The 24,894-nt window shown below is 40.0% G+C and overlaps 1 protein-coding gene and 1 long non-coding RNA gene across 12 annotated transcripts in view; one reads left to right on the forward strand and one right to left on the reverse strand.

Annotated features, from left to right (window-relative positions):
• Positions 1-2,726, reverse strand: part of LOC309515600 — a 29,071-nt gene extending 26,345 nt beyond the window's left edge. For both annotated transcript variants that reach the window (XR_014212555.1, XR_014212556.1), the window contains exon 1: positions 1,250-2,726. This is a non-coding gene — a long non-coding RNA (uncharacterized lncRNA). The remainder of the gene's footprint in view (positions 1-1,249) is intronic.
• Positions 2,727-4,853: 2,127 nt separating this feature from the next.
• Positions 4,854-24,894, forward strand: part of TBC1D5 (TBC1 domain family member 5) — a 246,171-nt gene continuing 226,130 nt past the window's right edge. For 5 of the 10 annotated variants that reach the window (XM_082193331.1, XM_082193339.1, XM_082193338.1 and 2 more), the window contains exons 1-2: positions 5,520-5,644; positions 16,448-16,510. The gene's annotated coding sequence lies outside the window, so the exon portion shown is untranslated. Of the gene's footprint in view, positions 5,167-5,228; positions 5,490-5,519; positions 5,645-5,695; positions 6,054-16,447; positions 16,511-24,894 lie in introns of those variants that run through there. The other 5 variants (XM_082193334.1, XM_082193336.1, XM_082193335.1 and 2 more) reach the window with 5 other exon arrangements.

Consider the following 24,894-nt stretch of genomic DNA (forward strand, 5'->3'; position numbering starts at 1 on the left):
CAAACTTTGCAGTGTGCCACTCAAAACTTCCCTCTGACCCACTGATGCTAACTCTCAGGAGTAGTTTTCCAACCAGCTGGTGTTAATATATTTAATTTATTCTGCAGTCACAGAAGCAAATCTGAGAGGGTCATATTATTATTGACATTAAAATATGAGTCTAACAATCCTATTTCTGAACTCTTACGACTGAACATGTAAATGACCAGCAGAGCAAAGAACAGGAGTGCTGATTAGATGTTTCCTGAGGCATTGTCTCTTTATGTCACTAGATAACAGCCTTGAATACATACAGCAAATATTTTATATACCACAAAATTTATGGTAAAACTTTAATGGAAATTTTCTTTTATTTGCCAAAACCAACCAAGTAGCAATTATGTAGTTAAATAAAAAAAAAAATGTTTATTGATCAGCATGTAATTTACAATAAATGCTGACACAAATTGTAGAGCTTGCATGTCATTAATTCCTGGCTCCTTCCATCATTGACTCCTTTCAACAACTTATCCAGCATGATCTAATACACCTGACAGATAGAATGAAGAAACAAGCCTATGTCAGCTTTTCCTGATCTAGTCTCCTCCAGATGTTTGGACTCCAACTCCTATCAGTCCAGCCATCATGGCTAGAGTTCATGAGTGTTGAGAGTTGTGGTCCAAAACATTGGGAGGACACCAAGCTGGGGAAGCCTGGCATATCAGAACATGAGGAGAGCCAATGATCCATTCTGTTCTCTCAGATGTCTATGGGAAGCTCACAAACACTCTGTCCACCTGACAGTGGAGGTAGGCTGATGCTATGACCACACACACATTCTAGGTGCTAATACCACGTGTGGCTCTACACTAGAAATGAAGGTTAAACAAAGAAAACAAAGTGTCAGCAGCCAATTTGACTCAAGGGAGTGGATTAGTTGGTTTCAAATATTGTTGGCAGGATAATTTCATGTTACGTGTGGTGCAGCATTGGACTAAAATTCACAGCATCCCCTAGCCAGCAATACTATCAATGGCCACAGAAATCCAGTGACATCTGGGAGTCCACACTTTCCCCCTCCCTGGGTTATAGCGTTAGACTCCTGGCCAGGGAGGCGTAGGTTCAAATCCTCACTGAGTCAGAACTCACTAAAAATCCAATTTAATCAGAATTGATTTCAAAGAAAGTTATGCCCTATGATGTATTCTTAGGATTGCACATTAATGCAGTTCACTAGAATGCAAGAAACCTTGAGTTACATAGTTCTTACTGAAATCAAAGATTAACTGTTCACGCAGATTTCACATGTGACTCAGCCTTTGGGTTTATGTTCTGTGTTTCCCACATGCTGTACACCTAAACTGTAATAACAATTCAGTTAAATCTTTACAATATTTTAAAGTGAAATGGTTGTCTAAAAATGAAAACAAACTTATTATAGTTGTATAATATTCCACATAATGTAAAACCCCGAACAAAAATATTTTGCTGCTGTTGTTACCAGGTTATGGTGGTAGGCAGTGGAAGTGTAACTGCGGTAACAACAGAGACCTTATTTTCATAAGAAACATAATGAAATATTGTTGCTTATAGCCTATTTAAGTGGAGCAATCCCATACCAATTAATATGTTTATATTAGGGCATTGGTATGTGTTCTTCTGGAATCCTAAAATGTTCTTCAGGAAATGCTCAATACATCAAGGTAACAATTATTGTAAAGTTAATTTAAAATATGAATAGGCCGTGAATACTTCACACAGTAAAGTTCACCAGTAGCAAAATCTGCACTTAACATTGCAGTGACCCTGTAAATCTTTATAAACAGGAGGTAGCCAGCGAAACCATGTAGCGCCAAAGTCAGCCATTTGTGGCACAGATTCTTTTAAAATGACAATGGGTGACAAACAGTATGGCAATTCCAAGCTGCCTCTGGAATCCTAGATAAATTCTGCCCACAGCAATGTGTTTACTACCTATCTTGTTGACAAAATAATTCCTATTCAGTATGTCTTCAGGATCACTAGCCTGACTGCAAAATCTGAACTTAGGATACATAAGGTCAGCCTTGTTGTTCTATTTTTATGGATCATTTTCAATTAGTATCATTCACTGATTGTGTCCTTGGGGGAATGCAGCTACCAACTGCAAATTAAACCTCTGTCGCTCCTATGCAGTTAAGGCTAGAAGGAGGGAAAAGTAAGCTTTGCTAGAGAGGGGTATACTTTCCATTATTTTGTCACTAATATTTTGAAGAGGGACTATAGCTGCAATCAAGGAAGTTGAAATTAAAAGCTTCAATTTCCAATGCTTGCTTCTGGTTAACGTCATACTAAAAGTGAACACTACCCCAGTATACCCACTAAAACCAAAGCCATAGTTAGTTTTTCTTGTTGGGAAAGGGAATGCCATTTGAGCACTACCTCACAAAGGCAGACACATTCATAGTTCCCAGGTAAGAAAAAGGCAGGCAGCCCAACCAAGTTCCAACTGAAGTTGGCAAAACACACGCCTCATTTATTACATTCTGACTGGTTCCACGACTGAAAGCAGCACAAGATACTGCTTTATGTTCGCGTTAGGATAGTGATGCCCCTGCCAACGTGTTGAAATGTGGGTATGTTGTAGTGATAGGCAAAACAGCATGGGGAAGCTACTGTCGGAAAAAGAAAGTAAACAGCCCTGTTGTGGGTCTTTCCGAGTTCAGCCCTTATTCTGAAGATCTTTTATCTGTAAGTATTTTGGACCACACCCATTTTGGTCACATTCATAAGTTCATTCTTTAACAAAATATGAGTCAAATATGAGGTAGTAGGCTGGTTATGCAGGGCATACTACTACCAATGAAAATGGTTGGGAAGAACATCTGCATCTGCAGTTACCTCACCTTGCCTTACTGATAAGGTCGCCTCTGCCTTTAGTACACATGCTGGCAGGATACCTATGCACTAGTTAATTTAATCAATATGATTTTAAGGCCAAACGTTGAACTAGGTTCCACAGAATTAATATTTTCTACAATTATCACCAAGAACATTCCAGCTGTCCAATATTGTACTAAATAATATACAGTGGAATCTGCAAATGAAAGGCTGGCTTATTTCTTTCAGGAAGCAGGCTAAAATTAAAATGTCCCAATACGGAGGAAATCTTGTGCATATTCAGCAGTTGGTAACAACTTTAAATTGTTGTTACCAGAAATAAGCCTAACTTTACTGTGCTTATATTAGAACAGGATGTTTAAACCTGCTGCTGTAAAACACCAGTCAGCAGTCTTGATCAGAAACAGTGGTAGGCTTATCAGAGAAGAGATAATAATTCTTTGTAACAAAATCCTTTACTATGCTGAAGATCAGTCTAAGTAAAAATGGACTGTAGGAAACTATTGCTTTTTGAAGTGAATGCCATGTTTTGCAAATGGTTCTATAAACAATATTGTCCACCAAAGTCCAGCCTCCTTTCAAAAGATAGAATATCGCCCATACAGGACGCAGAGAGACAAGTTTATAAATTACACATAGGACTTTACACCTGACCCGCTTCAAGAGATGCAGGCTTTTTAAAATCAGCAGTGTCTTTTCACCAGTGTCACTTTTATAGGAAAAGAGATGCTGGAGTTTACCAGGAACTTCTCCCTTGTTCTCTTAGAATGGCAATGGCGCCCACCTGAAAGGTGCCAGAGCTGAGCTCTGGCTGAATAAAAAGCCCTGCTTCTTGCTAATAAGTGTATTGAGTCTTCCCTCAAAAAATGAACCTGATCACAAGCAGAAGGCTACCTTATTACTTTGCCTGATGTTTAATATCAACGAGCAGTCAGCCTAATTAAACATGGTAAAAGGGTATGTGTGGACGGCACTGTGGTCTAAACCAGAGCCTAGAGCTTGCCGATCAGAAGGTTGGCGGTTTGAATCCCCGCAACGGGGTGAGCTCCTGTGGTTCCGTCCCAGCTCCTGCCCACCTAGCAGTTCGAAAGCACGTCAAAGTGCAAGTATGTAGATAAATAGGTACCACTCCGGCGGGAAGGTAAATGGCATTTCCATGCGCTGCTCTGGTTCGCCAGAAGCGGCTTAGTCATACTGGCCACATGACCCGGAAGCTGTCTGTGGACAAACACTGGCTCCCTCGGCCTACAGAGCGAGATGAGCGTGCAACCCCAGGGTCGTCTGCGACTGGACCTAATGGTAAGGGGTACCTTTACCTATTACCTATGGTCTCATTAAACCAGTGGTTTTTGAAGGGTGTGAAGTACACTAGTGCGGCAGGAGAGGATGTAGTGGGAAGAATGGACAATCAATTAAACATTTGAATATTTCAATGTTGTGTAGTATAGTATCAAAATATTTTATTTGCAGAATATAATTTCCAAAATGAGAGCAAAGACCTTGAAGTGATACTGAGGACAATCCTAGTTGTGTTTCCCAATGCATTCCATATCAATAAAATTTTTGGTGTGGTGCGAGCAATTTTTTATTCTGGAAGTATGGCCCGGGGGTGGGGGGAGGGAGAACCATTGCATTAAACTGTCATAAATAAAAGTTGGTGGAAAGGGAGCAGAATATACCAACATTAGGACCACAGGGTTGCATCCAACTTACGTCATGCTCAAGTAGACCCACTGAAATCATTGCTTCAAAATGATAGGAGATGGCATAGAACTTCTAGGGGCGCTGGGTTTTTTGGCCCCCACAATAAATTATTTGAGGGGGCCAATCCTCCACAAAGTTGATGTCCATTCCCATTCAAATATGATAGATTATGAAGGGTGGGGCTTACCTGGGCCCCCACAATATTGAATAAAGTGCTTGAATAAAGTCAGCACCCCTGGGAGACGGATGCTCAGTCCGCATTTTAGTCCTGCTTTACAATCTTCCCGCCACTTCACCTTTAAGCAAACGAACAAAAAAAAAAAGCAGCAACAATTTAAAGCAAGTTCCAGAAAAAGTAGCTTGCAAGAGCAGGAATGTAGTTGAGGTGGGGGGCTTTCTGGGGTGGGGGAGTTGCATTTTTTATTTCCGGGGGGTGGGGGGGTGAAAAGCGAGGCGAGGGCAAAGGCAATAAAGGAAACACGCTCGTCTCCTCAGCACCGTCTCCCACAGTAACCAGGCAGCAAGTCCCCTTCGACTCAGTGGGCCTCCAAGTCAACGGAGAGCTGCCCCTGGCTTTCCCTTTACGTTTTATCCAACTGGAAGGTTAGTCTGAGGCGCTGGGCTGACCGTTTCGCGGCGAGGAAGCCGCGGACTCCGCTCTCACACGCGCCGACAAGCCCACAGCCCCCTCCTTCCCCGCGTCTCCCTCCGCTCCCGGCCTGTCCCTCGCCCGAGTCCCCGGGCCCCTCAGACCGACGGGCGTCCCGAAAGTGCCCCGCTCCGAGCAGCAGCCGGATCTAGGCCAGCGCGCCGTCGCCGCGCGGTGTGGGCGGCCTCCGCTTCCCCTCAGCGAAGGCGGGCGCCTGCGTGCAAGAGGCGAGGGGGCGGCGGTTGAACTCGGCTACCGGCGTAAGGCTTCGAGGAAGGTGGTGGCTGGGCCTCCTTCCTCTTTTCCCTCAGCCTGGCGGGCCGTGGGGGGGAAGGCTTTTGAGGGAGAGAGGGAGGGACGCGGGCAAGGAGGAGGGGAGGAGGCAGGCAGGCAGAGCCGCTTTCTCCAGCGCCCCTGCACCAACGGCAGCAGGTAAAAGCCGACGAAAGCCGCCCTCACATCCCCACCCCCTTCCCGCTCCCAAATGGCCGCCTCCTCGGCTTCAGCCACCCCAGGTCTTTCCTTCCGTCCTTCCTCCCCGCTTCCGTCCCCTCACGGCTTCCTCCTTTCCCAGCTGTCACTGAAGGGCAGCCGCAGAAGGGGAGGAAGTGGCTCTTTTTGAGGCCTGCAACGTCAAAGGCCGCTCCTCTTCCACCCTCCTGCGCGCCCGTTTCTAGAAGCAGGTTGCGGGGAGGCGCTTCCTGGCGCCGCCGCTGCTGCTAGTTTGGTGGTTGCCGAGTTTCTCCCCCTCAGCTGGTTTCCAAGAGGCGAGAGAGAGAGAGAGGACGGGAGCTGCTCATGTGGGCGTTGTTTTCACCACCCCCTCCTAATCTGCTCATAGGTGAAGCTAGTAGAACTTTTCCTTCCTTCCCTCCTCTTCTCCGACGCTCTTGTTTCTTTGCTCCTCCGGCTCAAGCTGCTCGGTTTTCCTTCGTTGCTTCTCCACAAAACTTCAGTTCTGGCGTTTTATGGTAGTTTCACTTTCATATCCCTCTTCTGGACAGTGGAATCCTATGCATGTCTTCTCAGGAGTCAGTTCTGTTGAGTTTGGTGGGCCTTGTGACCAAATAAGTTTTGTGTGTGTGTTTGTGTGTGTGTGTGTGTGTAGTCGTACCTCGGGTTACATACGCTTCAGGTTACAGACTCCGCTAACCCAGAAATAGTACCTTGGGTTAAGAATTTTGCTTCAGGATGAGAACAGAAATCCTGCTCCGGCGGCACAGCAGCAGCAGGAGGCCCCATTAGCTAAAGTGGTGCTTCAGGTTAAGAACAGTTTCAGGTTAAGAACGGACCTCCGGAACGAATTAAGTACTTAACCCGAGGTACCACTACACACACACACACACACACACACACACCTTACAGATCAATCCTATACATGTCTACTCAGTCTTATTGAGTCCAGCACTGCTTATTTCTAGGCAGTTGGATACAGGATTGTGGCCTTAGGCAATAATGTTTTCACATTCCCAAATGCAGAAATGAAGTTTTGTGACATCTGCTTACTCATTGTTTCTGTTCCTGCTTTTTTTCTTTTTTTAAACCAAACTAGAAGCTGCCTCCTAAGTACTGAGAACACCCCATCGTTTAGAGAACAGTTTGAGATTACACGAATTTTGTAGTTCCCCAATTTTCAGATTCTCTTTTTTAAGTGTGGTTTGATCTCTCTCTAGTATATTAAGAGTCTACATATGGGATAATAGCACAATCAATCCACTTTGTAAAGTGGCTTAAGGTGTTTTGAAACACCTTCATTGAAAGACTTGGAGTTGTCATGCTTACAAGTCCCTAGTTTAGTGCCTATGAGTTGATGGGTTAATTTGTATGGGCTAGGATTTTTATTTTTAAAAACCCATGCAACTAGTTTTGTGTCTTCTGGGCCTATATTATAGGTGAAGTGCTCCCTATTATATAGCAAATCATGAAATTTCAGGAACTTTCAAAAGTGGTTTGTTACACGGGTTGTAGAGGCGTTCTGTTTAAAAATATTAAAAATATTACAGTTCAGCCCAAGCACTTGGACATACGTGAGGTGATTTTTTGGTGTCTGGCTGTTATCTTTATAGAGTAACACATCTCTTTTGAACTAATAATTCAGTGAAGTTTCTTGCTTGAAAAGCATACTAGGGACACAACATAGGATTTTAAGCATGAATACTGCATTTTATGCACAAGGTAAAAAAGTGGCATGCCCTGATTGTGGCCTGGTTCACAATCAAAGACACGACACGCTGGTGCACATTTAGTATTAAACACGGTTAGTTACTATTGAGATGTTAATGATAATCTGCCGCATTCAGAAAATATGTTTCATTAACTGTTAGTGCAATCCTAAACTTGTTTGTGTGGAATTACACCCACTGTGTTTAAACTGGGTTTCTCCCACCCGAGTCTGCATGGAATTGCAGCCTGGATGTAATAATTATGTGTCTCAGTCCAGAATAAGTTGGTCATGTTTAAGTCCTGTGGAAATTAATGTGGCATCAAGTTACTAATGACTAACGTATCCCGCTGATTTCAATGGAACTCATTTTCTTTTGATAGAGACTGCCGTGTCTTGCTTGCAGGAAATTAAAGGTAAAGATACCCCTGACTGTTAGGTCCAGTCGCAGATGACTCTGGGGTTGTGGCGCTCATCTTGATCTGTAGGCCAAAGGAGCCGGCGTTTGTCCGCAGACAGCTTCCGGGTCATGTGGCATCCTGACTAAGCCGCTTCTGGCAAACCAGAGCAGTGCACGGAAACGCCGTTTACCTTCCCGTCGGAGTGGTACCTATTTATCTACTTGCACTTTGACGTGCTTTTGAACTGCTGGGTGGGCAGGAGCTGGGACCGAACCACAGGAGCTCACCCCGTTGCGGGGATTCAAACCGCCAACCTTCTGATCGGCAAGCCCAAAGCTCAGTGGTTTAGAGTCCACAGCGCCACCCGTGTCCCCTTGCAGTAAATTACTTCATGAATAAATTCAAAAAGTGCATCCAGTTAGTGTAATTGTACTTGAGGATGTTTCCCAAGCCACAGAATGTCAGAAAACCCTTGTTTTGAGAGGCATGAATCCCTACCGCCACACATTTATGTTAGATGAATTCTTCAAGAACACTTGAGTTAAACAATGAACGAACTGGCATAGCCACATTCAGTGGGGAACCCTTCCCCACAAACCATTTGTTTTCCTGCATTTTATCTGTCACAATGTGGATATCTGATAAGTGTGGCAGTCCAGTCAAGATTAAGGCACCTTACTAAACCTTCAAGAAGAACTAGGTGATGGATTTAATGTCATAGAGTTGTCTATGGTCCACCTTTTCCTCTTCATCACTGTCCATAGGGCATTGGAGACAGCTGGTTTTAACCTTTGATAATGATGCCCTTTTTGAACATAGGCAAAGGGGTGTTAAGTATCAGGAGCTGCATTTCCTGATTGGGAAGAGAACAGGGAGCATTAGAGTCCTAGCAGTTTTGGGGTTGCGGGAGCTGATTCTCATCCCATGAATAATTTGCATACTTGTCTTTTAAAACCTCTCTGGGATATTTACCCTAATATATATTGTGCATTGGCCCTCATTTGGTGCAGAGTGATAATGAATAAGGCAGTAACTAAAAACTAAGGAGATTTGGCCTTGTATGTCCTTTTGAAACAGAAGCTTTTTGATCAATTTGTAAGGAAATAATGTGTTCAGCATATTGAACAATACTTTAGAGACAAATTTCTCTTTTTATTTTTCATTTTTGAGGCTTCCTGTTTTTGGTTAGTAAGCAAATTGCCAGTCTTGCACATAATTGTCTGTATAGGGGTGTGTGTTCATGTGGCTGTGGCTGTGTACATGCACATGCACATTTAAATATTATGCAACACATAACATTTTCTGGTATAAAACCCACAATGTGGGGAAAGTATCAGCTTTGGTAAGTAAAATGCCTGTTTTAATTTTCTGTCCAGGAAACTGTAACAGAAATGAAGGGGAGAAATGACAAGTATTTCAAGAAGCAGGCAAGCTGTGGCACCTTAAAGATCACTAACTTGTTTGTTGCATGAATTTAAAGCAGTGGGGGACAAGTGAACCTCCACATATTATTGGACTCCCAGCTCCAGCCAGCCTGGTCGATACAGAGATGATGGGACTCATAGTCCAACCACTCTGAATGTCCACAAGTTCTCTATCCCGGGGGTAGAGCTTACTTTTCAGATGTAGTTTATCAAGTTAGGTCACTGAAACTGCGTGCCCACAAGTTTTCAAAAAGCAGTACACTGGCGTTTCTTGATCAGAATTTGTGATGAAACCATGCAAGAGCATTCCTTTGGCGCTGGTGCCAAATGAAGTTATAGACTGCTCTTCAATACGAAGCATATGCCTGGAGAAAATACTTTAAATACAAAAGTTTCAAACCATAAGTGTGCATATTTGTATGTGTATGTGTGTGGAAGAGAGATTGCTTGTAGAGAGAGCCATTCTGCCTGCAGGCGGGGAAAGTTCTGAAAATATTGATGTCATTGTGTAAGAGATCAATGCTTTACTAACTTCTGTGCTTTGTTTCTGTGATATAACACTGTGCCACAGCGACAGTATTGGGGAACCTTGTAAATCCTCCCACTCAATAGAGCTGTAAAATCTGATGTTGGCGCCTAGAATTTTGCTTCTTATAACATATATTTTTGTAAAACATAAAGGAAATAACAAACCCCTGCCATTCAACCTCTTCCGCCAGCAGTGGATAGGCATAGTATTTCTAAACTTGGAGATTCAAATTAGCAACAGGCCTATGCAGAGGAGGGAGGCAGCTGGGTACACTTGCTCCAGGCCTCAGAGGGCAAAGTAGCCGCACACATCATGTATTTTGAGCAGTGTTCATGTACACACACAGTGTTACATAGTTTTTTGTGTGTGTGCATGTGCATGCATGTGTGTACACTTGTTTTGCACATATACATATATTTTTTAAAAATGTGTGTATGGGGTATTCTGTTCTTTTCAATGAAACAGAGATTCAGATAGGTACAAAACAAAGAAAGAATGCCATATTTTAGGATCACCATGATGTTCATAAATTCAATTTTCTTATTCTTGGTCCAGAGGAAAACTGAATTTGCCCATTTTTTAAATCTTATGCCCATCTTTTCAAAGTACCTATCAATCTGTTTGTCAGAGGCGATCTTCATTATTAGAATGCTACCTTCTATGTTGTATTGTTTTGTTTTCTTCATGATGCTTTGTCACTGTTAAAGAAATTATTAATTCATCTGACAGAGGTCAGACACAATATGTGAGTTTTCACTGTGTGTCAAACAATACACTTGCTGCTGTTATGGATTCTTGTGTAAAATGGATAATAAAGTGCTACTAAATTTAAGTGGAATAATGCATTACCTGCTGTATGCTTGCTGAGTAAGCACTTATTTCATGAAGTCAAACATTGCAGTTGTGTGTTTCAGGCTGTTTAATACTCGTTCTAGGAAAGAAAATCGGTGTGTTTTCATAGTCTTGGATACATGAATGGCATGGCTGCTGACTTCAGCAATGGAAAACTTCCATTTAAATAGGACTCTGAATTAACAAATCACTGTCATTAAAATCAATATAAATTTACTGGGTAGGAGAGACAGTATATTGTGTAAAATGATGAGTATGTCATGGCGCTTTCTTGGTGTCAAGCCTCTAATATGATAACATGTTTTTAGGGTTTGCCCATTACTTGCTTGATTGAAGGTTTATTGTCTGGAATACGGCAGGTTTTAAAGTTACTGTATTTCAGACACTATACTTAATTTTTAATAGATGGTGTTTATATTCCTCTTTGGGCTGAGTTGTATGTTACAGTGGTCCCTTAGAATCTTCTGAACATTCTTCCACAATCATAGTGACTCCACATGGCAGTTGTAACATAATATTACAGAGGCTGTCCAGTGCTATTTAGCCCACACTACACGTCAAAGTGCAAGTAGATAAATAGGTACCACTCCGGCAGGAAAGTAAACGGCGTTTCCGTGCGCTGCTCTGGTTTGCCAGAAGTGGCTTAGTCAGGATGCCACATGACCCGGAAGCTGTCTGCGGACAAACACTGGCTCCCTCGGCCTATAGAGCGAGATGAGTGCTGCAACCCCAGAGTCGTCCATGACTGGACCTTACGGTCAGGGGTACCTTTACCTTTACCTTTTTACACATTCATAATGGCAGCTGGGACTAGCGTAGGGCTGACTCCATGTGACTCAGGCAATCCACACAGTGAGCTGCTTTTGACATGTTAAAACTACTGTGGGAAGCTACCACCATGCAAAAGTACTTCTAGCAGTTTTCACGGGGCACATAATATATGTTAGAATCAGCCATTAAAGATTAAATCAAGGGCATAAGAAATGGGACAGTTATTTGGGCTCTTAAGTGTGGTTACTGTAAGCTTAAACTTTAAAAGAGCAACTGGGGAATGGTGAAAGAAGTCAATAAGGTAATTAGAATGATTGCAGAGACTAATTCCAGATTGATGGAAATTCTATGCCTTTTTAGCAGTGTTAATTACCTAAGCACTTTGACCAGATGTAGGCATATTTTTACTTCCATTGGTGAGTTGGAGCATATGACCCCCGAGAGTAGTCTTAAAAACTCTCTCCGTCCAGCAGTTTATAATGCCAAGCTGCCTGAAAGTAGCAGGAAAAGGTGGATATTTCTAAAGGTGTTTTTTTTAAGTGTAGCTTTTGTTATCTCACTGCTTCAAGGAAGGCAGTATAATTTTATAATAATGCTTAGGAATACAATGCAGTTAACATTCATATCATGCTTATGCATGCTGGTATAGAGATTATCTTGCCTACACTTCTAGTGGGTATGGGACCAGACTTTTTTCCAAAGAGCTTATCTAGTTATTTGTTTAATCAGTTTTTTAACTAGAGTGAACAGTGCGTATGATGCAATCATTAAGGAGTCTAACATACAGTTTCCTCACTGCAAGAAAGAAAATTCAATAGAGCTTAATGCATTGAGGTCTTCTCTGCTCTAGAAGCCTTGGGGCTTCATGCATTTGTATCCATAACCATTGCTTCTCAGTTCCCTTGCATATAATCACCGCCTCTACAGTGATAAAAGTCTATAAATACATTAGAGTCCAAGGAAGCTTCAGTAAATGAGAGGAAAGCAACAGCTGTGGCTCCAGAAGTCCTCCCATCTTGTTGACCATGTTCAATCTAGTACTCTAAAGATATCTAAAACCGACTTTGTAAGAGATACTCGCAAAATAAGATCTTAATTATATTTTACTCAATATCATTGTGATATAAAAACCAAGAAGAGTCATACCTATATCCTAGAAGGAAGAAAGGAGGTAAAGTGAATATATTGCACAATTAAAGTAGCTTTCCTTACTCTTACGGTATATCCAGGAACTTGTAGTCCAGAGATCAAATCCAGCCAGACTCCCCTCTCCCCTCTCCCCCAGTTGTGTAATAGCCCTCTTCACTGAACACTTAGTTTTGTGTCAGTTTTTGTGAGAAAACATAGCTGTTTTGTATCTAGGCTTTTAACATCTCTTCCATTGACATAGTTGTTACTGGAATAGGAGGGCCCAAAATGTTGTTTTAGTCAAAATGTATTATCATTCCTAATATATAACTAGTTTGGGGATTGGTGTTTTAAAGATAAAAGGCTATATAATAACTTTCTCCTATGAGAAAATACCCATGGAGGAAATTGTAGAGCAAAATTAATTACCATTGCATGTTGCTGAAAGGCATTACTGGTAGTGAAATTTTACTGCTATATCTCCAAAGTGGGGTGGTTTATAGTTTTAGCCATTTCCTACTTTTATTTCCAGAATTCCCCCCCCCTTTTTTTACTATGTTTACATTCAGTCTCATCTCATCTCAACCCAAACCAGAATGGATCCAGTTGGGTTCCTTGTTCCCCCCTCTTCACCACTCTTGTCCCATATTTATCTTTATGTGGCGACAGGTAGCGTTTCTAGTAGCCCTTAGATGCTCTTGTGAGCAAACACATCTATGCCCAGGATACCTGGAAGCATGGGAAATATAGCTTGTGTGGCTGCTGATGTCACAGGGCACTACCACGCACAATTTAGGGCCTAAAGGAGGCTCCCACCATTGCTCTATGAGCTTCAACACTGGAATCAGTGTTGAAGAGGAAATGAATTGGCAGGGAGAGCTCCAGTTTACTCTGAACCTAGTTTGGATCCTGGATTATGATGACAAATGTCTTGAGCACATTTAGTAATATGATCCTGCCTCTCATTCAATGTGGATATGAGGGTGGGGTTTCTCAAAGCTGGTTTGCACTAGCTGTCACCTAGTATCTTAAACTGCTTTGTAATCTGAAATTGGTGGTCTTGCTCCTCCCAGTTGCTGCCGCTGGTTGATGGGCAACACAATCCCAGTGTTACATAGAGCTAACCAGGCCTCTTGCACCCTGAACCACACAGTTCATGTCAAATTTTCCCAAGTCAGCCTTCACACACATCTTTCCTTTCCCAGTTTCCTTCTCCCACTCATTATCACAGCTCTTCTTCATCCTCAAATCATATATATCTTTCCACTGTTGTACTCCTTCTGCTTGTTCAGTCCCAATTTCTCCCTGTCCCCATAGGAGAGAATTGCTTTGATGCGATTGTGCCAGATTTCAGAAATTATCCATAGAAGTTGTTTACGTAGGAGGGAGTTCTTGTGGTCTGACAGCTAAAACCAACTTATTTCTTTCACTACATGCCAGAGGAGGCGATTGTTTTATTGATGAATATGGAAAAAGTGAATAGTCCAGTGCTTTGTTCCATTCCTCTAATTTACGACACCAATAATAATGGATGATGGATGAGATATCCAAACATTAATAAATAATCTTAAAAGGTGTACTAAATCAAAGAGGAAGAGACCAAGGAATAATCTCATATAATGCTTCAAGAAGGGTAAGCTAATTCTAGTGTCATTAATTCTGCTATATGCAACAAATAAACAACACCCCATTTAAAGTAGATATGCTGCCAATAGGATAAGAGCTGCAACAGTATTGCCACCTTTTCTTGCATTTTTGTTAATGTATGAACTGCTTTAAAACAGTATATCCATAAATCAAAAGTTTCCAGAGCTGGATGGTATTCTTGGGAAAAGGTGGCCATGCATTAGTTTAATGTAACTCTTGCACCATAGTTCTGTGTCCTTGAAAATTCCTTATATTTAATACCTTAGATGGAAAATAGTAGAACTTTATTGTGCAAATGTCATCAAATTTCAATGAATTTGACCACTTGAGTTAATAATTGAAACAGTGTTGAAGTGGCAGATACAGTGAGATAGCTCTTGTAACAAGTTGTGCATCCCTCTGTAAGTTCTGTGATTACTTCAAAGATTTTTGTCCTCAGCACTCAGTTATTACCATTCAGCCTATGTCTTGCTATTATTTCCTTTTACTGGACCTGATTTTTTTTAAGAGAAAGTTAACATGCTCAAAATTATTTGCATAACTCACAGTACACTCCTATATATGTCTACTCAAAAGTAAGTGTCATAGAATGTAATAACACAGTTCTAACCATGTCTATATACTCAGCATCAAGCATTGCTTCCCACCATCATATGCTCATTGTTTGCTTTTGAAAGACTGTTACTCTTGGTAATCATTAGAAACACACCTTTCTTATATTTATGGAACTATGCTGCTGTACAGTATTTTAAAGAATTAGAAAAAAAACACAAGAACCTAAGAAGCTGCTATGGCCCATCTAGCTCAGTAACGTTCACACTGACTGGAAGAGGTTCTTCAGGGTTTTAGGTAGGAAGTATTTCCCAGCCCTTCCTAGAAATGCCAGGGATTGAACTTGCATGCAAAGCATGTGCTGCTACCACTGAACTACCCTTCCCCACATTTTATCTAATAGCTTAAATGCAATTCCTGCTAATACTAAGATGCCACTTAGTTGCACCTATCCTTTAAACTGAAATTTAATGTTTACTATATGAAAGACTTAAGAGGATTCTTAGGAGATGCAGCATGTATCTTGGATGTCTTTCTGAACAGTTCCTACTGCTTAAACTAGAGCAGAAAACAGCAGTTTAGAATGCCATTTAGGTGTACTAATGTAGCCCTCAACATGTGACTGTATAATGCATTGGTTCTAATTATGGACAGCCTTAAGAAAACATTAAATAACTATAAGATAGATCTCCTGTATCTGTAAGAACTCTGTTGTTTAGTATGGCAGCACCAACACTTTGGAACTCCTTGCTTTTGGTATCTATTGTGTTTTACTTTTTCTGTATGCTTTAAATTATGGCTGCTAATTTTTAGCAATAATTTTTGTTAACTGCTTTGATTTTTTTGCAGTAAAGCGGTATATAAATTTTATGAAATAAAGAAATAAATAGAAATCTTGTATGTCTAACAGACCAAGCTAATCTTAGTCAACCCCACACAAATAGTTTAATAGTTTGGTCTACAAGAGGTGTCCAGTGAGATAGTCTAAATTATAGCAGACCTGGAGCTGTTCAGTTTGTTTCCATAAATATGGACAGGAAAATTACAGGTAATTTGGCATGACCATGCAGCAAAACACATCTCACTTCCAATATTGATTTTCCTTTTTGAGATATGGAAATGTGTTCAATGGATTATGTATAACAAATAGTTTTTTGTATGATTGTCCCTTCGTTATGGTCCCCTAAATAGTTCATACTTTATCCACAAAAGAAGTCCAGAAACTGTAAGAATAGACCTAAGCACCTTTGAAATTCTACAAGTCTTGGTTTTAGGTTGCTATTTACCAGAAACCAGGACCAGGTAATGATTACATTTCAAGGCAGTTCCATAAAATAGAGAACTCTTAGAATACAGAGAACTCTTAGAATATCAGTAGTGGGAAATAATTCTACTCACTGTAATTAGTATAGTTGGGAACATGTTTGTCCCACTATGTTTTGCAGTACAACGTTGAGAAAGGATTTAGAAGTCAGCCAAGCATTTTGTCCTTCTCACATTTTGTCTTCATAACTGAATGACTGCCAGTTTGCACAGATTGTGTGTCAGTTTAAATACAACAAACACACATCAGTCTGCTTGAAATCATTCCACCAAAGACTTCTAAAAACTTTAGGTAGTCGGCAAACAGTAATGGTTGTTTCACATTAAGTTGCTTTGTAGAATTATAAAACAGCTTTTCGTATGCTTTCAAGTAAAATGTTGTCATCCACTAATGAATGAGATACCATCTGTAATAATTAAGGTTATTCCACTTGTTTTTCCCTGCAGCAAAACTTCTGAAGGTTTGAAGAAGATAGTAAGAAATCTGCGAAGGAGGGCTGTAGCAGTATTGTAAGTACTGCATTGAAAAGAATGTGAATTAAAAATATTATAAAGTGCCTGTCCATATATATTTGATGAAAAATTAGTTGTACAAAGGGAGCGCATGGAATGTAAGGGACAAGATATATAGTAGCAGTTTTGTTAATTTACGAAGATAGCTCCATTCTTATGAAATTTAAAGTGTAGCCTTTGCAGTGTAATCAGGAATTCACCAGTATCAGTGAAAAAATATATTTTTATCTAACAAAGATTGATCTACTTTATATACATTTGTTTATTTAAAACTATCAGAATTTAGAAAATCATTATAGTTTTGTAGGGCTGTCATTTGTTTTAGTGACTTATTGTTTAGGTTATTTTGCAGAATTATTTATTTGCTGATTTATTTATGTATTTCATTATTTATTTATTTGATTATTTAGTAAATTATTTATCTGATGAATTATTAATACATCTTCATGACAAGCTTTAAATTATTTATAACTTAATTTTGATTTTATTGCTTTTCGACGCTGCATTGTTACTGACTAGGTTTTTTTTTTTATCCCCTTACTTGCTTCTTGAAAATTAAAGTATTAGCTTTGAGGCAAGTTTATATTCATTGCAAGGCCAATAGATAGATATATTTTCTGCATATGAAGTACTTCTCCTTGTAGGTACACATTTTACATGGCATTTTGTAACTTGTGACTGCGTACTTACTTACCTGTTCACAATCTTGCTTTTGCTGTTCCATAGCTATATAAAGATAAATATTTAACCTTTGGTGCAAAAGTGAACACATTCTTCTTTTCCATAGTTTACACAACTAGTGTACTTTCCTGTACACTTTCTATATGTGTTGGATATAGAGACACATTCTCTGTTGCAGGAAAGATTCTCTTGATTCAACCCATTTTACAGACAATTGTTGCACTGTCATTCAGTAATTTGTTGAAGCTTCATGATTGCTTTCAGAACATGCACTTGCTGCTAAGAGAATAGGTGAAAGATTTTCTGAGCTCAGTCAAACTTGGAGGTCTTGCTCAGTAAGTTTCACTACAAACACTAACCTGCCCTACAAAGTGTCATTCCTAATGTCATCTAATGTTTACTGTGGAATCACACCTAATGTAGACAGTTCTAGCTCCACCAGTCTCTCCTTCCATCTCTAATATCCCTTAATACTTTTCTTTCTATTTCTAAGATGCTCTGCTTCCTGCATTACACTAATTTCTATGCACAATTTGGCCTCTGCATACAGAGAGGGTAGGATGCAGATGCCCTTTGTTCACATAGTGAGTCCAGGTGGTGTCTACACAGTCTCAGCACCCTGCTTTGCCTCCCTGGGGCATTTTGCATATGGAGCCCCCTCCTGGTACGCCACAGCAATGATAAATGCATAAACACCCAGCAGGCTATTACTAACAGTTGCTAGATTACATTGTTTGCTGCTCCTTCAACTCTGCAGAAAGTCTACTCGGAGCGAGATCCTAGAAGGAAGAGGGGGCTTCATGAGAAAGCACCATCTTTCCGGGGGTGGAGCACATAAAATATTGTGTAAATAATGGAAGAAAAGTTCATACAGAAAGAATGCTCAGAAAACTGACATGTTTTTGGGCCCAGGGAAGATCGATGTCTACTGGTGTTTAAAGTGTCCTGAATTGATTGGACAGTAAAGCGGAGATAAATGGCAGGGAAAAGCCAGTGACGAGTAGGATGGAGATGTGTTCTAAGTAAATCATTCTGCAGATGTTACCTGTGTGTGGGTTACTGGACAAGGATGCAAAACGGCTCTTACCTTAAATATGAATAAATAGTTTGGTCTTGTGCGCATGTCTCTATAAATCACCTCTGTGACTTCAGCTGCTGTAAATGTTTTACAGTTAACTCTAAACTTTTAATTCACTTTAAAATTCAGTAAGTCTGCTTATTTTAATACAGCCTTCCCAGCCTCTCTTTTTTTGTAGGGGAATGTAGTATCTCCTTCATGCAATGAGTAGTAAAATGATGAGGGCAAAGCTGTAGTTCTGATAAATGTGCTGTGTGCACAACATGGCCTTTATTCTGTGTTTAGTGCTTGAGATGAATTACTATAGAATTTAAAGTTTAACAGGGCATGGGAAAGGATGCATTGTACATTTCAAGTTGGGATGCTGTTGCAGTACAGTAGAAATGGCCTCTGTAGATATGTTTCACTATAGAACTTAAATTATGCATGTGTATATCCAAATTCCTTATTTTGAAATATTGAATGTATGAATATTTAATTGGTATCTTGCTTTAGTATCTTCATATGCTTGCCTTAAAGGAAGCTGTTTCCTTTGATTTATATACATGGATAAAAAACTTGTATAGAGTGTGTATCAATGGCTTTTCTCTCTCCTGTATTAGATGAACAGCATTAGGCAATGACAAGTTGGGGGAGGTTTCTTTCTTTTTGATTGCTGAAGTTTTGTAAACCTTGTTCGTAACACCTTTATGCACACCTTGGTTGCTTTTTACATTAGTCTTTCAGTTTTGCTTTTTTTAAAAAAACACCACATACTTACAAAGGTCAGATACATCGCAGCATATAACAGTAGAATGTGTTGTATTTTGTAGTTTATGCCGAAGTGCATCCCCAGTAATATACACCTTTTTGGAAGTTTTTTATTTATCTTAACCTTTTCATTTGTATTTTTTTCACAATATAAAAAGGTTATTGAAAAAGTCCTGTAAAGCATTGATATTAAATATTGCAAGTATGCTCTGTCACTCACCTGTACTAGTATTAAATGCTTCCTGAATAACATATTATGATAGTTCCAGGGGTAATATAAGACAGCTTATGCACTCGTCCTGAGAACAGCTAGTGAGAAGTGAAAGCACAGCCAAAGGTCACATTAAGAGTTCTGTCACACCCCATTCATTTACCCACCAATTTGTGAGAATAGCTGGTTACATCTTGTGCTGTATAATTTTTAGGAAAGATAGTGCTATTTTTACTTACTGTGTTTTAATGGCATGTCAACCTTGGATGCTACAGGTTAAAAAAAAATCCAATAATGATTTTCTACAATATTATTCAAACACATCTTAATTCCAGCCTTGAAAAAAAATACACTTGTATATGCCTATGTATATACAGGGTGATTCATAATAATAAATTCCATTCACTATAAATGGAAACTGCATACTTCATTATGAATCACCCTGTATACATAGGTTTGCACAACAGGGCTTCTTTAAAAAACAAAAAAAACCAGCAACCTTGCTAATTTCCTCCCCCCGCCCCTTTAAAGTCATATTGTAATTAAACTCTCCCAAGTTTAACCAACATTTTGCACTGCAGTACAGGGACTGATATAATCAGTTCAGTGCTATTTTGTAATTAAAACAAATATAGTACTCCACTGTTTGTATATGTTTCTAAGGTGGATCAAAATAACTTGTGCAGAACCTTTGGACTGTAGCTACTGGGGTGGAGAGAAGTTCAATGAGTTTCATATCATGTAGCAGTTCTTTGGAGAAAAGAACTGAAACCACCTACTGGACAATAGTAGGTCTCTCCATGTAATAATTACATGTGTATTTCCTTTCCTGTAGTTTAAATGTAAACTATAATTTTGCAAACTGCTGTACTTGACAGTTCAGGGACCTAAATGATACTGTTTGCTAACTGCATTAACTACAGAAAACATCTGCATGCATCTATAGTTTTTTAAAATATTATTTTGCCATGTCTGATTTTCAATTCCTTGCTTGTCTTGTATTTATATATTTTTAATAGATGAAAATGACAAAATAATTATGATGGTGGGCTTTCTGTGTGTCAGGGGCTAAGTCATAGGTTGGTCTTAAGACAAAGCAGCCTCATATATCTATAAGTCAGAACTGAAGAGTAAGAGAGGACTGACGGACAAACCAGGAGGGAGGACCAAAGAGGGAGCCAGGAGTCAGACTAAAAAATACAAAGCTGAGGAGCACCATATTGTTTTGGCAAAGCTGAATAGGAAGCTTTTTCTTATACTCTTGGGTCAACTGCATCTTATTCCATCTTAGTGGTTGGAGTAAGCACAGGGCCTGAGGGTACTTCAGATAGATTCTGTAACCTGCAGGTTTGTGGCTCTGCATAAAACACAGCTGCACCCAGGTTCATTTTGTGTCACAACAACTCCTGAGGCTGCGGTAGACTTTCATCTGGTAGTTGCATTGTAAACTACTGCACAGTCCTCAGTTACTATGTGTAAATGCTCCACACATTAGTTGGGGTAAGATGCAAATAAGCCTAAATAAGGCTTAGAATCTGGATCCTGAGGGATCCTTTTAAAACAGCTTGATGGATTTGATTGCCTGCCACCTACCACCCTGAACATTTTCCCCATGCTCTGGATTTTATCGTCTTGTTGCCATCATTTTCCCTCTATAGCATCTGTGTCATCCAGCGTCAGAATCTGAAATTTCATCCTCTATCCAGTGCTTTTATTTTTAATTTTGAACAGCTATATCATAAGTGATGCTCTTTGATATAGCTTGATGCTTGAATTTGGGGAAGGAGGTGAAAATTAGATACTTTTGTTTCAAATTAGGGCAGACTCAATTTAGCCTTTGGTGTATTGACCTTCTTTATACTCATGCAAACTATTTGCTAATGAGTTTGAATTAATACATTCACACTTCCACTGTATTATTTTGGTTATTGATCATTACCATGAAAAGTGAAAAGCATTAATGAATGGTTAATGTGGCATAATATTAGGCATGACCTATCTTCAAAAAAGTTTCTAGATATGCTAATTGTTTAATTATGTGTACTTCCTTACTGCAAGGGTAGGGCAAGTAGTGTTGTAAGCATGGCAATATTCCATATACTTTTCTTTCTTAAAAACTTGTAGTGGCAGTCTAAGCTGATGGTTATTACTGATTTTGGAGGTAATAGTGGCTGTTTCCATTTTCTAGTATTACCCAGGTCAGGGCTCTTTGAAGCTGGAAGTGTCAGCAAATGGGCACTTTGAGATATGGTTTCCTCTTCCAGGGCATATGTCCAGTATAACCTCTGCTGGCATAAGGCTTTGGTTGTTAGATACATTTCAGCTAATTATGTGCCAGAATGAAAACAGGAAAACAAAAAAGTGACAATTAATCATGAGTTGTGTGCATAGCTTTCTGTAACCTGGACCTCTTGAACATAACAATGTCTTGTCAAGTTCACTTTTATTGCATTTAGCCATACACCATTTCATTGAAACCCTGACCCAGACAGGATAGTTTAATAAAATGCACAGTAAAACATTAGACTAAGAGACTGCCTGCATAAAACATCCAACTTATTAACAAAAAATTGTTGTTGTTGTTGTTTGTTGTATGAAACCTACAAATACTATCAATTGCAGACAACCTATATATAAAAGGGGCAGATGGAGCCCATCAACCTGGGAAGGTAGTCCATGGAGAAAGAGAACTCTTATCCTGAACCTCCGCCACTTTGGGGAAAATCTTTGGGAGAAAAAAAGGCTTAGGAGTAAACCTTACACAAATCCAGAGTGGAAGCCCTAAGACTGTTGGATGCTGCCTTGTATGCCTCCTTTTGGCATCTCCTGCATCCAAGCACATGCCAAATGTACTGCTTTGCTTTCCTGTGGACCGCATCAGCAAGGTCAAGAAGGGTGTCTTGCCATTTAGTCAGCCCAGGACCTCCAGACACAATGCCCAGGCTTGCATCCCACAGAGTTCACTCTGATGCTGCTAACTCAGCAGTTTGACTTCACCCCCGGAGGCACACTCCATTGTCTATTGAGACAGGTGGATACCAACAACATAATATGTAAGCACAAAGAATACAGCAACAGTGTTCTAATTGGCAGGACTTTGTACTCATAGTCCCCAGCTAAAGGGAGATGCTCATGAAGTTGTACTTCTTTCTGACACAACCGTCCATTGAACATTGGTGAGGCTTGTAAATAAGATAGGCTTGGAAATGCAAGGACTGACTTGTTGGATAGTGGCCTTGCATAAGTCACTCGGTCAAACTTTTTGGCTGAAAGGCAGTATATAAATGTTTTATATAGATAATAAATGAATAACCTTTTACATCTCTTCCTTTCATGAGGATTTCCTCTTAACAAACCTTAATTCTTATGAACAATGCACCTAAATTTGCAGGCTCTCTTGTCTATGCGTGTCTGCTGTATTTTGAATTCTGTTAAGCTTAATGGGTCAAATCCAGAGGTTCTTTTTTTCTAAGGAAGGGAGTCTTCCTCCAATGGAGCAAAGGGAACGTTTGGATCCAATGCAACAGAAGCTTAGGTAGAATCCAAGAGGATAGAGTGGGCCAGTGAAGCAAACAGAAATGAGAAGCAACATAATTGTAATGAAGAATGGGAAAGATTCAGCAAGTAGTAGACCTGATAGGATCTTGGGGAGCACACAGGGATAGCCAGAGAAGGAGGAAGATGGAAATTTAGTAGCAGAAACCTTGAAGTAGCAGCCATGAAGATTGAACAGGAACCAGGAAATAATGCAGCAAAGGGCAGAGGGAAACCACAAATGAAGAATAATGTAAACTACAGTTTCAAAAAGCAAGAAAAGCAGTATAGGAAAAAACGACATTGTAAGGCACTGTCCGTGTTATAGACCAATAGTGCCAAAGTAGTGTAATAATGTCATTGCAGAAGGCTTGGGTCTGCACAGTTTGAAGCATCAGAGGATGCTAAGGTCTAATGAGTTCCTTGGTCTAGTTCCTTCTGATTCTGTTAATAGTTAGAACTGCATATCTGCAGCCGAAGGTTGGCTAATGTGGAATTTAGCGGCCTCCTGAATCTTCCTCATCTGCTTTGTGGATAAGAAAGTATGCTTGGCACCAGACAGCGTTTCTTCTTGCTATACTGAAATTTGTCTTTATTTTCCTAATGAGCCAGTTGTCTTTGGCACGGTAGTTGTCCCCAGTTTCCTTTCAAACTAAAATTTCACGTGTATATTAAAATACATAATGCTGGAGGATATGCCGGAGAAACAATATGAATACAGTATTGCTGAATACGTGGGGCATAGGATTTGTAGAATGAAAGTTAAAATAGATGGTTTTGCTCATTTACAAGAAAAGTCACCAGACAGCATTGTTTGTCAGTCAACAAGCCTTTGAGCTGACAGTCATTGCAGCAATTCTGCATTAAGAATTGAAAGGTGCCTTTTGCATGTTAGAATTAAAACGGGTGACACTAATGCAGTACCTACTACTCCTGAGTTAAATTTTATGGAATGTTTTGAGGGTTGGTGGCAAACATTGCACATATTCTGTGGAATGACAAAGAGAATGGATGAGGTGTTTGAAAAGGGGCGATAGTGGAAATCCTCCTGTTAATGGCTTGTACCAAACTTAAGATCTGTCCCTCGTTTAAAAAGCGGAAGAAGTAAATAACAGTAAACATTCGTTCTTGATTGAAAGTCTCAGGAGGAGAATGTTGAGGAAGCATGTCAAGTTAAGAAGAAACAATGAGCATAAGATTTGTCATCTTAAGGACATAGTCCTGGCAGTCTAGGTTGGTTGATGATATGATAGCGTGATAAACTCTTTTGAAAGCAGTAGCAATACAGTGGTACCTCTAGTTGCAGACTTAATCTGTTTCGGGGTGCCGTTTGCACTCTGAAAAGTCCGCAACTAGAGCGCCTCTTCTGCGCATGTGTGCTGTGCAATCGAGCAGATTACTTCTGCTCATGTGCAAAGTGTGTAGATCGCTTCTGTGCATGCGCGGGTGGCGAACCCGGAAGTAAACACCTCCGGGTTTGTTTCGTTCATAAGCTGAAAGTGCAGAACACAACACGAGGTATGGCTGTACTTGTACTACATTCTGTGTGTAGTCTTGATTACATGAACAATATTTGATACTGAAATCTGAGGTTTTATGCGCATGTGAAAATGTTAAGAAAACCCAGCAGTCTAGATAATGTATACAAGATTATTATAATCATTCTATTTTTAATATTTGTATATTTTTATTGTTCTTTCACCTCCCCCTCTGTTTCTTTCTCATGAATTATTAGATTGGTCATGTTTCAGAAAATTCACGTATATTTCCTTATTGGTTCCAGTTACAGATAGGTAGCCGTGTTGGTCTGCCATAGTCAAAATAAAAAAATTCCTTCCAGTAGCACCTTAAAGACCAACTAAGTTAGTTCTTGGTATGAGCTTTCGTGGTATCTGAAGAAGTGTGCTTGCACACGAAAGCTCATACCAAGAACTAACTTAGTTGGTCTTTAAGGTGCTACTGGAAGGAATTTTTTTATTTCCTTATTGGGTTACTCTTGGCCATACAGTGGTACCTCTGGTTGTGAACAGGATCCATTCTGGAGCCCCGTTTGCAACATGAGCAGAACACAACCCACGTCTGTGCATGCACAGGTTGCGATTTGCCACTTCTGCGCATGCACGTGAT

This window comes from Podarcis vaucheri, assembly GCF_965113315.1.
Source record: "Podarcis vaucheri genome assembly, chromosome: 12".
Classification (NCBI taxonomy): domain Eukaryota; kingdom Metazoa; phylum Chordata; class Lepidosauria; order Squamata; family Lacertidae; genus Podarcis; species Podarcis vaucheri.